The following is a 15,161-nucleotide window of genomic DNA, read 5'->3' as shown; positions in this document are numbered from 1 at the left end:
TTATATGTTACTTGGCCTTTTTCTCTTACTGCTTTTAGTATTCTATCTTTATTTAGAGCATTTGTTGCTCTGATTATTATGTGTCGGGAGGTATTTCTTTTCTGATCCAGTCTATTTGGAGTTCTGTAGGCTTCTTGTATGTTCATGGGCATCTCTTTCTTTAGATTTGGGAAGTTTTCTTCTATAATTTTGTTGAAGATGTTTGCTGGTCCTTTGAGTTGAAAATCTTCATTCTCATCCACTCCTATTATCCGTAGGTTTGGTCTTCTCATTATGTCCTGTATTTCTTGGATGTTTTGAGTTAGGATCTTTTTGCATTTTCCATTTTCCTTGATTGTTGTGCCGATGTTCTCTATGGAATCTTCTGCACCTGAGATTCTCTCTTCCATCTCTTGTATTCTGTTGCTGATGCTTGCATCTATGGTTCCAGATTTCTTTCCTAGGGTTTCTATCTCCAGTGTTGCCTCATTTTGGGTTTTCTTTATTGTGTCTACTTCCCTTTTTAGGTCTAGTATGGTTTTGTTCATTTCCATCATCTGTTTGGATGTGTTTTCCTGTTTTTCTGTAAGGACTTCTACCTGTTTGATTATGTTATCATGTTTTTCTTTAAGGATTTGTAATTCTTTAGCAGTGTTCTCCTGCAATTCTTTAAGGGATTTTTGTGCTTCCTCTTTATTGTCTTCTTCCTTTTTAGCAGTGTTCTCCTGCATTTCTTTAAGTGTGTTATTAACGTCCTTCTTGAAGTCCTCTATCATCATCAGGAGATATGCTTTTAAATCCGTGTCTAGCTTTTCCGGTGTGTTGGGGTGCCCTGGACTGGATGAAGTGGGGGTGCTGGGTTCTGATGATGGTGAGTGGTCTTGGTTTCTGTTAGTAAGATTATTACGTTTACCTTTCGCCATCTGGTAATCTCTGGGGTTAGTTGTTATCGTTGTCACTATTTAAAGATTGGAGCAGAAGCTGTGTTCCACTCACCAGCAGTCCCAAAATCCTGCGGCGGGGGTCGTGGGTAGCTGGCGGGTGTCAGGCAACCCTGCGCTCCCGCTACCCTGGCGCTGATCCGGCCGGGTGAGGCCTGTGGCCCTACTCAGGCTGGTTTCTGCTTCCCTAACTAATGCAGTCTCAGGTCCCGCGCAATTGGATTGGAGCAGAAGCTGTGCTCCCCTCACCAGAAGTCTTAAGATCCTGTGGCGGGTGTTGTGGGCAGTTGGCGAGTGTCAGCAGACCCTGCGCCCCAGCTGCTCAGGTGCTTTTCTGACCGGAAGAGGCTTGTGGCCCTGTGTGGGCCGGATTTCTCTCTCCCCAACCAGAGCAGTCTCAGGTCCCGCGTGATTGGACTGGAGCAGAAGCTGTGTTCCACTCACCAGCAGTCCCAAAATCCTGCGGCGGGGGTCGTGGGTAGCTGGCGGGTGTCAGGCAACCCTGCGCTCCCGCTACCCTGGCGCTGATCCGGCCGGGTGAGGCCTGTGGCCCTACTCAGGCCGGTTTCTGCTTCCCTAACTAATGCAGTCTCAGGTCCCGCGCAATTGGATTGGAGCAGAAGCTGTGTTCCACTCACCAGCAGTCCCAAAATCCTGCGGCGGGGGTCGTGGGTAGCTGGCGGGTGTCAGGCAACCCTGCGCTCCCGCTACCCTGGCGCTGATCCGGCCGGGTGAGGCCTGTGGCCCTACTCAGGCCGGTTTCTGCTTCCCTAACTAATGCAGTCTCAGGTCCCGCGCAATTGGATTGGAGCAGAAGCTGTGTTCCACTCACCAGCAGTCCCAAAATCCTGCGGTGGGGGTCGTGGGTAGCTGGCGGGTGTCAGGCAACCCTGCGCTCCCGCTACCCCGGCGCTGATCCAGCCGGATGAGGCCTGTGGTCCTACTCAGGCCGGTTTCTGCTTCCCTAACTAATGCAGTCTCAGGTCCCGCGCAATTGGATTGGAGCAGAAGCTGTGCTCCCCTCACCAGAAGTCTTAAGATCCTGTGGCGGGTGTTGTGGGCAGTTGGCGAGTGTCAGCAGACCCTGCGCCCCAGCTGCTCAGGTGCTTTTCTGACCGGAAGAGGGTTGTGGCCCTGTGTGGGCCGGATTTCTCTCTCCCCAACCAGAGCAGTCTCAGGTCCCGCGTGATTGGACTGGAGCAGAAGCTGTGTTCCACTCACCAGCAGTCCCAAAATCCTGCGGCGGGGGTCGTGGGTAGCTGGCGGGTGTCAGGCAACCCTGCGCTCCCGCTACCCTGGCACTGATCCGGCCGGGTGAGGCCTGCGGCCCTACTCAGGCTGGTTTCTGCTTCCCTAACTAATGCAGTCTCAGGTCCCGCGCAATTGGATTGGAGCAGAAGCTGTGCTCCCCTCACCAGAAGTCTTAAGATCCTGTGGCGGGTGTTGTGGGCAGTTGGCGAGTGTCAGCAGACCCTGCGCCCCAGCTGCTCAGGTGCTTTTCTGACCGGAAGAGCTACTTATTTTCTTAATGGGAATATTTAGTCTCATATTTTAAAAATGTCATTATGCACTACATTACAAAATTGATGTGTAGCCTTCTCTCTTGAATTTCAAATGCTCATGTAACATCTTCATAGATCCATAATATATAAAGCATTGAATTCATAATCACAATCTAAACCTGCCCCTCTGTTGTCTTCCCTGCCTCTGTTTTTCATCATCCCCATCTTTCTGGTTGCTTGGACCAACAGTATTGAGTCATCCTTGACTCTTTTCACTTTGTATCTTATTCAACATGAAATCCTGTTGGCTCTACTCTCCGAATGTCTTTAGAATCAAAGCACATCTCACTATCTTTATGACTGCTAATTTGAGCCAAGACATGCTTTCCTTTCACTTGGATTACTATAATTGCCTCCCAAGTGGTCTCCTTGATTCCACACTTGCTCTATAAACTCTATTTTCAGCACAGAAGCCACAGCCATGCTTTTAAAATACAAATAAGATCACGTCAACTTTTGATCTAGACTCCTCCAGTAGCTTCATATGTCAGCCACTCAAAAAGCTAACCCTTGCAATGAAAGAGCCTTGATAATCTGCTATTTTTATATTTTTAGAAGTCTTGTCTTCTTGTATTCTCTCTCTAAATTACTGCCCTTGTCACACAGGTCTCATCTTTGTTATTCTAGAACACAGCAAGAACATCCCTATCTTAATGAGCTAGACACTCTACCTGAGGCGTCTGCTCTCACATATCCTCATAGTCCACTAATGTGTTTCTCTTTTGGTCTTTTTTAAAATTTTGTACCTCAATAAGGCTTGCCTTGACTACATTTTCAGAGTTGGAAATTGCTACAAGTCCAACTTCATTCTTGTGAGTCTCATGACTATTTCATTTTTACCTATCTTAGAGGATTTATTACTATCAACTACACTGCATAATTTGTTTAATAGTTATACTTCAAAATTAAAATCTTAATTCTTAAAGTGAGAGTGATGGGAGATGGAGCCATTGAAAGCAGGCAAGGAGGACCTTTATGAACAGTGGTAATGTCCTTACAAAAGGGGCTTCTAGAATCCCTCTGGCCCGAGAGGACTGTTCCATTTTACTCGTGTCAGAGGACTTACTACCTTTAACTACACTGTACAGCTTGATTAACCATTGCATGGATAGTTTCTTTTCATCTTCTATATCACAAAAGGTAGTAATTTTCTTTTTGAAATCAATTTACAAGATATTCTAAGCTCATAGACTATGTTCCAACAAATAGTAGTTGTCCATTAAATACATGCTTACTGGAGAATGATTTGTGAAGGATATCCAGAGAAGGGAGCCCACACCATTAAGAGAATATTAATTCTATTACTGTTATCTTCTTTATTGATGTGTCCAACAGAGCTTCTCATAGTCTCTTTGAGACCTAGGAGGAACATATGGAAGAGTTATGGAGGAAATGCTACAAAGGTGACATTTATCTAAAGTCTTTTGTCATAGTAACCCTCACAGGAAGAGATTCCAGACCTGAAGTCTCCCAATTTTCTGATATTTTCTTCCATATATATATATTCCTCATTCTGCCATGGGATTCTATGTATGACTACTCATTCACACATAGTAGCTCCTGAACCACTGGCCATCTTGTATCTTTCCCCCACACCTGCTCCTACAGTGATCCTACAGTGATACAAGCATCACTCCATACCTGGATCTCACTTACTACAATCCTCCACAATGGCTCTTATATAACACAATGTCAAGTTTACTAAATGGACATTTATCCTATTCTATATCACTTCTGTGATCTGGATGTTTGTATCCTCTCAAAATTAATACCTTAATCTCCAAAGTGATAGTATTAGGAAATAAAGACTTTGGAAGTGATCAGGAAAGACCTTCACAAAGAGTGTTAATGTCCTTATAAAAACAAGTCCCTAAATTGCTTGCCACTCTGCTATCGGAGAACACAGTTATCACCTATTAAACAGGAATAAAATTCTTACCATACCAAATCTCTTAGACTCCTCAACCTCCAGTCTTGCTAGAAATAAATTTCTGTTATTTATAAGCCACCTCGAAATTTGACTATAGAAGCCTTAATGGACTCAGACAAGCATTACAAAATTCCGACTGTCATATTCTTTTTGAAGATGGTTCCTAGAATTTATAGTGACATGCAAACTCATCTCCCATCCTCATATCTTAGGCAGCTCCCAAAGACTGCCGAATGGAGCCCACATGATATACTTTAATAATAGAGGCTGCCTGTAATCTAAGCACATTAACCTCTATAGTCTCACTTCTCACTTTTCTCCAATTGATACCTTGGGCTTTAAATAAAAGTAGGGTTGGAAGCTCATGTAACAGATACAGATTTTTCACGTCTATGCCTTTCTTATATTAATTCCATCTGGGGTGCTCTTTATCCCAACAGTCTCTTTAAATTCTATTTCAGGCGGACCTAAAAATCTCATCTTTCCTATGATTTCCCCCGAAGTCTCTTTCAGTTTACCTTCTCCAAGCTCCCACAATGTATTGCTTGCACCCATCTATCAAGCATGATCAGGCTTGCCTTCTATAGCATTTGTCCACATGGTTGCTTTTGTTTTGCCATTTTTCTCCTCACATAATCTATACAGAAAGAATTCCCTCATAAAGCTACAGTTGGTTCACATAGCTGAGCTTCACACTTAACTCCCCAGGGACGCTAGTTATAAAAGTCTGTTGAACAAATACTGAATCCCAAGTTTCTAATTATCTATTAGCCTATTAAACTCTAACTCTCTTTCTCTTGAAATGCTTTACTTTGTATGGGTTACCTTTGCCTCTGATTCTACAATTGATCTCCTCCTTTGACCTACCCAGTGATAAGAATGTAAGTTAATAAGGAGATAACAAATCATGCTCTCACCGAATACTCACTAAATTAGTTCATGTATCTTACATGCATAGTTATATGTTCTATTTATAATACTTGTGTATTGTGGGCAAGTATGGGCAGATCATCAGAATGCCCTTCCTATGTTCCTTTTTTTATATAGTTATTGAGCTCTGTCAGTTGTTAAGGGATGAAGCATGCCTTACTGCTTATCATTAGAGACCAGGAGCACTAAGCACCACACACTGTGTTCCTATTTTTGAATAATCCATCATGATGTAAAACCACACGTCTCAGTAGACCTTTAGATAGGGTGGGTGAAGTGGTATACAATTCCTACACTTTGATCCCTTCTAGTTGGGATTGGATTCTTCTTGGTCCAGAGTAGAGTATGTTGATAGTGCATGTTACCCAAAAGAGCAAAACCATACATCATCTAGAACCGGTGGCAATTCAGTAGCGTTGTATTTCCATTCAAAGTAACAGAGTGTGTAAGAACTGACTAATCAATCAGAATCTGTTGAGCATCTTCTCTGTACCTAACCATGTGCTAAATCAGGAAGATATTGAAGAAAAAATTATTGAGTATTATAATCTATCACCTTTTGCCTACAATGAGCCCAAGTTTAAGGTTAATATGTTCCTTACTAAATGCATGCATTGACTCTATGCTTGTTCCAGGCACAGAGCTAGGAAGTGTAAATAAAGCAAACATGTTCGATAGTTCTTTTGAAAACAAAAACCTTAAAGGGGAAATGTACAAATATTGATGAGGTAAGACAGGTTCAGTTGACCGTCATGGCGGTTTCTATACTAGGAACTTCTTATGAATGTTATGGTAACACCCTGAATGACCAGCCAAAATGTCATTTCATTGTCCTTATAAAGGTTATAGGGACTCCATTGGTTTTCATTAGTAAAATGATTTTTGAAATTTAGCCATAATAGAAGGTGTGCTGGATAGTTTTTATGCTAACTTGATATAACCTAGAATCATCTGAGAAGGAATTTCAGTTGAAAAAAATCCCCACGTGATCAGGCTATAGGCAAGCCTGTAGGGCATTTTTCTTAATTTGTGATTGATATGGGAGGATCCAGTCCATCACGGGAACCACACACATACAATGTGGCCACTGGGATGGTGATCCTGAGTCTTATAAGAGAACAGGCTTAGAAAACCATATGGAGCAAGACAGTAAGCAGCACACCTCTGTGACCCCTGCATCAGCTCCTGCTTTCATGTGGCAGTGTTGCTTTTGGTCACTGGTGTTTCATCACAGCAATAGAAACCTTAATAAGACAGAAGGCCAAATACAGCAACATGGTCAGTGAATGGTAGAGTTGGACAACATAGAAGAACCTCCTTGGGCTAAGCAGTTTAATGAAACTCTAGCACTGATTTCCCTCAAGCCAAATCTACTTTGGTCCACAGAGGTTTATTGAAGTTAAATTCTTGATCTGATCATCAGGTAAGTATATAATCATTGTATATTTAGCTTATGCTGAAGAATACCCTAATACAAGATTTAGAGTTAAAACTGGGAGAGTCACCTGTATTAATTTTTATTATGTGAGACACTTTGATCCTCTGAACAGAAGTTATATTGTTATCCTGTATAGCAATAAACCTTCCTTTGCTAGTTTTTGCGAGACATAGGGAAATAAATCTATGAATATGGACAAGAGAGTCTGTAAAATGATCTGCCTTCGCTTAGCAAAAGGTAGTGAATTCTTTTTAACCAAAAGACAAGTTTCTTGCATCTGGGAAAAAGAGAGTTGGATCTATCTTTGTGTCATCTATCATAAATTGCCAGCTGAAGCCCAAGAGTTGAATATTTATTACAAGCAATGATGGAAGAGGCAAGCGGAGCCCAGTTTTGATTTTCCAGATCTAAGACTATATTTTTGAACCAGAACGTAGAAGAATGCTTTGACTTAAGCTCTGAGCCAGCTTGATTTGGAACTGTCACCACCAAGAGAGAGGATGTCTGGAACACTGCAGTGTCATTTCTGGGTAGTCTGTCTTTTATGACTGGCTGTGAATTACCAAAGGGAGACAAGTGAATACTATGTCGGATGGAGAGGGGGTTACATGAAATCATTAGCGCTGTCATAGCAAGCAGAAACAAGACCACCAGGCAGAACACAGGACCACCCAACACAAAACATGAGCTCCCATTAGCAACATCGCAGAGACTGTATGCCCTTGACATTTGCATTTCAGGATGTTGAGCCACCAAGCATGCTACAGGATAATTACTGCTTTGTGATGACGTTTAGCAACTCTCACAGTGTGGACCACCAATTCTGGTTTGGGTTTGTTCTTTTTATTAGCACCATCTGAGAACGTCTGTGGTGGAGTCTTTGGTGAATTCCATCTGTCCTGTGGCCAAAAGAATGAAAAGAAGAGCAACTTGGTTTGCTAATGTGGAAGAATTCAGTAAGAATAAGGCCATGACACATGTCTGAGAGGAGCTTCCTTGAGATTGTTTTTAATTTTTTTCAAACAAAGCATACCAGAATGCTTTACTACCACTTATTGAAGAACAAAGGGCGTGTGTTCTAAACACAAACATCCTGCGTTTGTTCCAGAACTTTTGTGGGATCTTCTAGTCAATGAACCTTCCTGGTCAATATTTCTATTTGAGATCTGGCTGTTTCATGGTTGAAAACAAAAGAAAAGAAAAACAAAGACAAAATAAAACCTCACCTTTCCCCCCTAATTGAAATTAATATGATTAGGATATTTATTTAACAATTTTTAAAAGAAAGCAAACAGGAATCAAATTTCTTTCTCTCCCTCTCTTCTTCTCAGGTATTTTTCTTCTCTTTATTTCATTTTTAGTCATTGCCTCTACTGTCTTAGTCTTAAAAACAAACCAACAAACCAACAAACAAACAAACATAATTTATCAGTCCTAGTTTCTGTCTGACTTATACATTCTCTAATGACATTTTTCTGTTCACCCAGGGTGTTGCTTGCTGTTGTCTTGTGTTTGGTCTTGATATTGTCTTCTCCACTCCATTTCTCTCAGTCAATGTTTTGTTGACGTCTATCTAGCCAATTCCTTGGTCATTTGAAGCCCATTAACCAGACCACACTCCAGTTTCTCTCTCTCTCTCTCTCTCTCTCTCTCTCTCTCTCTCTCTCTCTCTCTCTCTCTCTCTCTCTCTCTTCCTCCTCTTTCTTCTCCTCCTCCTCCTCCTCTCTCTCTCTCTCTCTCTATATATATATATATATATACATATATATACACATATATGTATGCATATATGATTTCAATGGCTTTTAAGTGCAATTTTTGAGATTATTTATGTTAGCTTTGAAAACTGTGGATCACAAAGGGAAGGAAGCCTTGACCTTATGATCTTCAACCTCTTACTTTTCTCATGAGAGCTCATATTGAGATTTCCCTATCAAATTTGTTTGACATAGTATGGTCATCAGTATTTACAACAAAAATCAATTCATTGCTATGTAGAAAGAGAAATATTAAATTTTGCTTATAACGTATAAACCTCTAGATTGCACAGTTTCAACCAAAATAGATAAAAGAAGCTATTCCCACCAAAGTCAGTCTCATATAGGTGTAGGTATCATTGCCATTCCAGTCACTTGCTCTGCAAAAGCAATACTAGCAAGTTACAGGTAAGATTCTGACCCTGTTACATTCATTCAGAAGACTACATCTTCCCACCCCGTCCCACTCAGTCAGAACAGACTATAGAGATGGCCCACACAATGTACCACTATGCATAATTGATGAATGACGCACAGCTAAATATAACTAGAGAATTCTGCAAGTCAAAAAAGGCAACATCTTCAAAGTAGGAAGAAAACATTTGTGAAGGACACAGATCTTAGACTTTGGATCTCTGTTTCATCTCTATGTATGCATTATCTGTTTTGGAAGCCACCACACACGCCACTATTTCCAGTAACTAATCCGAAATTGAATCCCTTCCTGGAATGTTAAGGTTTCCAAGGACTAAATTATTTACCAGTTACAGAACAATACAGATTTCCCACTAGCTTACCCCGGCCTCTACTGGCCACCATTTCCTTACTTTTAAGAAACTCCAAGTTTCTCCTACACATATACATTCTCTGGCTTCACATATGTGAATTCGTCTCCTTTCTCACTCAGGAACTTTCTGTTTTCTCATGCCCTGCATCTCTCTTTCATCCCCAGGGGCTGATCCATCTATTTCCTGTGGGGTAGATGATTGGCCCAAATGTGCACAATTATGACGTTTCCCATGAGATTTGAGGTTGTGGGAGGGAATAGTTCTCAGTGCCTGGTGCACATAGATTGTGTCTCAGGAGAAGAATCACAGAAAACAATTAACTGAGAGTTTGTGAAAAATCCTGGCACATGCACAGGTCTTCTAGCTCCCCGAAGATTGGCTTTCTGCTTTGCTAACCTCAGGATACCGGCCAGCCAGATGCAGAGACTGCCAAGCACATTCAGTGCATGTAGCCAGAAGGCCACTCCACTTGACTATCTGGAAATCATTCTTTCAGTCACTTGGGAGGTTCTGGGGCCTCTTTATTTCCTCAGAAACAAAGGCCCACCCAAATGATTTCAAGAGCACGTTGCAGCACAGTCTCCGTAGGCAGACAAGCTGTGAAAGTTGGAAACCGTAATTCCTTTCCTTCCCCACTGAGCTCAGTACGATCTCTTCCGAGCCATATTGGTGTGCAGCCACCCAAGACCTCTCTTGTGAAAGGCAATGGAACCCAGTGTCAAATTAAATTAAGATGAGCGATCAGAGGAATCTGTAATAACTGAAAATAGTGTTCCCAGCTGAGGACCAGCAGCGTCGGGAGAGAAGGGCTTGCCTCTTTTTTTTTTTTTTTTATCTGTTGTCTAGGTTAACAGACAGAGGCAGGAGGCTCAGGTCTGCCTCTCACATTCCCAGCTATATTTTCTGATATTTCCAGCGATGCACTGATCCTGGAATGCTGGAGCCTCTTTCTGACTTTTCCTTTGGTTGTATGGTTGATAGGCTGGCCACATCCAGGCAGAAAACAGAAGCCAGCGTGTGTGTGGGCTGGATAGATCTTTCATGGGGAGCTGTACTGCAGGAAGCAAACGCACCAGCATTAAAAAAAGAATTCTGTCTTTGATTCGTTTCCTATTCTGCCTTCCTTGGCCTGAAGTGGACCTCCATTGTCAACCAAATTCAACAAATATATAAAACCAAGGCTAACCAAAGACACAAATATAGATGAAATAAGGTTATATACATTATTGGTTTTTTCCCTTCCATTTCTTCCTATTTCCTAAAACAGAATAATTTCATAATGGTTGTTTTAGTTGACTTTCTGTTGCAGTGGTAAAATAATCCAACAAGAGCAACTTAAAGGAGAAGGGTTTTATTCTTGTTTACAGTTGCAGGGGAGACAGGGCAGGGGATGGGGAAGGTATGGTGGTAGGCAGCAGCAGGGGCTGGCTCATAGCAATGCATATGAGCTCAGCAACCATCCTGTGAACAGAATGAGACCAGACTGCAAATCTTCAAGGCCCACCTCAGTGACCCATTGTCTCTTGGAGGTTCCTCTTTCTAAGGCAGTGATTTTCAACCTTCCTAGTGCTGTGACCCTTTAATACATGTTGTGTAACAAGCCTTCATGTTGTGGTGACCCTCAACTATAAAAAATATTTTCATTGCTACTGCATAACTGTAAATTTGCTACCTTATGAGTTGGGATGGAAGTATCTGATATATAGGATATCTGATATGAGACCCCTAGAGGAGTCATGATGCACGGGTTGAGAAAAGCTGTTGTAGGGTTCCATGATCTTTTCAGTGACTCTTGCTGGGACCAACTGTTTAGACTCATGAACTGTTGAAGGACATTACACATTCAAACCACAACTGTAAGCCACCTCGTTTACATGTATTGTTTTCATCCTTTAAAATTTCTTTAGCATCATATTGCTAATTCCAGCTTGCTGAGATATTATGGCTCCTTTTAGCCTTCCTATCCCTGTGCATAAGCTACTGACTTAACTCCAAACCCCTGCCTATCTCTAGGACCCTAGAGAACCCTGTGACTTAAACATGCAGCTTAAAAGTCACCCTCATTTGTTGGCTTCTGCAGCTGTAAGGCAGACATTTTCCATTGCCCGCGTACCTTGCTCAGAACACACTACGATCTTTTGCTGTTGTTTATTTGTATGTTTCCGTCACAGTAAGTTCTTCAGGGTTAAGCATTTTGTATCATTCTAATACTAAATGGAAAGATTCTGAGTGCCTTCTCATATCTGTGTGGGGAATGAATGAATGTAAATGAAAAATATCATACATAGGATATGTGTATCCAGTTTTTATATTTCCCAGAATTAGTTCAGCTTTTCTCTGTTCCCCTTATTCTTGTTCAGATCATAGGATTGGATTTCATCTTGAAGAAAATGTTTTCAGCTTCTCTTTCTCCCTCCCTCCCTCCCTCCCTCTGTTCATCCCTCCTTCCTTCCCTCCCTCCCATCTCATATTCTCACTGTGGCTACAGTTCTCCACCAAAGACCAGGATACCTGGGCTCATACCCAGCAGCCTTCTCTTAGAGCACCTGAGTAGTCAGGTCTGTACCCTCACTCTGTTGAAGCCTAAGAGTAGAGACCTCATCCTCTCTGCTCAGTGTCTAACTTCTTTCCCTCTCAAACCCTAGAAACAGATATTTGCCCTTGGAATGGGGCAGATTCCTGAACATACCCTGACTGATTTTGAACTTAGCATATAACTATTAACTTACTGTTTATTAATAGCTTAATAAGTTAAGAGTTGTGATTTCCTTGACTTTAATTTAGGTTTCCTTCTCTTTCCATAATTCGTTCTTCTACAAGCACAATCTACATAAATGTGATGCATCTTTTCAACATCTCTGGGGGATAGTCTCACACTGTTTTCTTCTCTCCCTTTCAAGCTTTCTTACAACTGTCTAAGATAATGTTTTAACCTTTGCATAAACATGAAGATTAAGAATAAACCTCAGCTTTTATCTAGACTCAAACCGATGTTCCATGGCATTTCTATATTATTAATTTTTGCATTCATTAATTTATTTACTTTATATCCCAATCACAGTCCCTCCTTCTTCTTCTCCCTTTCCACCCTCACAGCCCCCATCATCCAATTTTTCTCTTTCCCTTCTCTTCAGAGAAGGGGAAGCCCCTCATGGGTACCAACCCACCTTGGCACATCAAGTCACAGAAGGAATAAGTGCATCCTCTTCTAAGGTCAGACAAGGCAGCCCGGCTAGGGGGAGAAAAACCAAAGGCAGTCAACAGAGTCTGAGTCAGAGCTAGCCCCTGATTCAACTTTTAGGGGACCCACATGAAGACCAAGCTGCACACATAAGCTATAAATATATAGGGGCCATAGGTCCAGCACATGTATGCTCTTTGGTTGGTGGTTTAGTCTCTGTGAGTCCCCATAGGATATGGTTAGTTGACTCTGTAGGTCTCCTTGTGGTATCCTTGACCCCCATCAGCTCTCTCAATCCTTGCCTCCACTCTTCCACAAGAGTCCTCAAGCTCTGCCTAATTTTTGGCTGTGGGTCTCTGCATCTGTTTCCATCAGCTGCTGGACAAAACCTCTTAGGAGACAGTTATGCTATGTTCCTGTCTGCAAGCAGAGCAGAGTATCATTAATAGTGTCAGGGGTTGGCTCTCTCCCACTGAATGGGTCTCAAGTTGGGCCAGTCATTGGCTGACAATTCCTTCAGTCTCTTCTCTGTCTTTATCCCTGCACATTTTGTGGGCAGGACAAAATTTGGGCAGGTTTTGTGGGTGGACTGGTGTTACCTTCCCTCCACTGGAAGTCCTGCCTGGGTATAGAGGGTGGCCATTTCAGTCTCCTCTGTGACTTTTGAGAAGATGCTCAGTAAATACCAATAGAATTTAGTTCATCCTGACTGAGGATTTATTTCTCATTGCATTATAATTAGTTTACAAACACCAGCAAGGCAGGTTGCTGTTTCTCACCATCCACTGCTCTCCCAGTTCTCAACTGCATTTCTCAGCACCTCATGAGTACCTGGTGTACGCCACACTTTGCTTGATGCTGGGCTGTAATGTGGTTTTGTTTAGAAAGGCATGTTCTTTACTTCCATTCTTTACTTCCAGATCTTGTGGTCCAGAGGGGATAAAACTGAACATAGAACATGTTAGAAGAGCCAAGCTTTGTTCTGCTTCATTTCTCAATGTATTCACAGTTTCAGGAGCTGTGCCTTTAACAGGAGACAATAAGTATTTGTTGTATCTATGAAAGTGTTTTGATGGAATGGCACAAGGAATGGACATAGAACAACAGAACAATGGCTGAGAGGCAAATGAAGGCATGGTCCCTCAGGAGAGCCACGTACTATCTTCAGTAGGGATGGTGTATCGTGGAAATGCAGGCTGGCATGTCTGAGTTGCTCTAGTTTTCTGCTGGATCCCTTTTACCCATTGGAACCTTCACATGCTCCTCTCAAAGCCCTACAACAAATGTTATGAAAGAATATTATTCAGCTCCTGTTTCTCATTTCAACTTAATTTAACCTGAACTGTTACTTGAGAACAGCAGTGGAACTGTTCCTGGCCCTGCATAGCTTTGATGAGAGACAAATGAGCCAACTCTGGGAGCTGAATTCAGCTGCCTCTGAAGGAAGAGTCTGCGTTTCCAGAGTGTGCTTTCAGCTGCTCTTAAGCTCATTCTCTGAGAACAGCTGAGAAGACTTCAGGTAATAAATAGTCTGGAGACTTCAACTGTGGTGTGATAATAATAATAATTATTAATAATAAAATATAAGACAAATTTCAGTGAAATGATCAGTGGGTAAAACAGAGGAGGTAGAACTGAAGACCCTTGGGAAAACACTGTGTTCTCTGGCTAGCCCATCAAAAGAGGAGTTTTGGAAGAACTAGAGCATAATTTCAGAGATTATGACTACTTGAAATTCTAAGTACTTTTAAATTACTGGTTGGAGGTTCTGAAGAAATGACTCATCAGTTAAGAGTACATATTCATTTTTCAGAGGACCCAAAATGGTTGCCAACACCCATGTTTGTAGTTAACAGCTACCTGTAACTTTAGTCTCCAGGGGATCAGATGTCCTCTTCTGGCCTCCATGGGCAATTGCACACACATGTGCACATACAGGACACATGTACATAAACATAAAACAAACACACAAGCAAACAAAAACAAATTAGTTAGTGGTTGAAAATTACACTGGAGATGATTCCCTAGAAGTTTCAAGAGTCTCAACTTATTTCTCTTGTAAAATGTCATATGGATCTTGCATTCTAACTTCTTTGAGTGGCAGATGGAGCAACAAGTCAATGAAACTCAAGGTCTTAAAGCTGCTTTGAAGGTCAGTGCTTTCTCTACTAAGTATGTTATCTCCTAATAATTTGAAACACTGCTCTTCTGCTATGTAACTTATGGATAGAGGACACAGAGTCACATCCCCTCACCACCAATCACTTAAATGTTTATCTAAAAGATTACTCTTGATTCTGTAAGAGCATGGGAAAACTCCATCAAGAAAGGAATGGAGTCTGTCGACACAATTCTCTTGCATTTAGTTTTGTTACTTTCCTGTTGTTAAAAATATTAATGAATTAACCCTTTGATCTGGGGAGCCCAGACTTTTTGTCAATATACATGCTTTACCAATGCTGCAGCCTATTACAGCATTGGGTTGTCAGACATTAGGAGAACTTAGATAATCAGGGACTCTCCTTGGCTTGAGCTATACACACATCTATCCTTACCATGCTCTTAGCAACCTAAAACTCTTTCCTCCATGGAATTTCGTATATGGCCTGATCCAAACAATCCAATAGGATGCTCCTTTCAACACCCCCTTGATAA

This window comes from Mus caroli, unplaced genomic scaffold, assembly GCF_978045245.1.
Source record: "Mus caroli unplaced genomic scaffold, Mus_caroli_1 scaffold_1, whole genome shotgun sequence".
NCBI classification, from domain to species: Eukaryota; Metazoa; Chordata; class Mammalia; order Rodentia; family Muridae; genus Mus; species Mus caroli.
Note: the sequence above shows the minus strand (reverse complement) of the source record.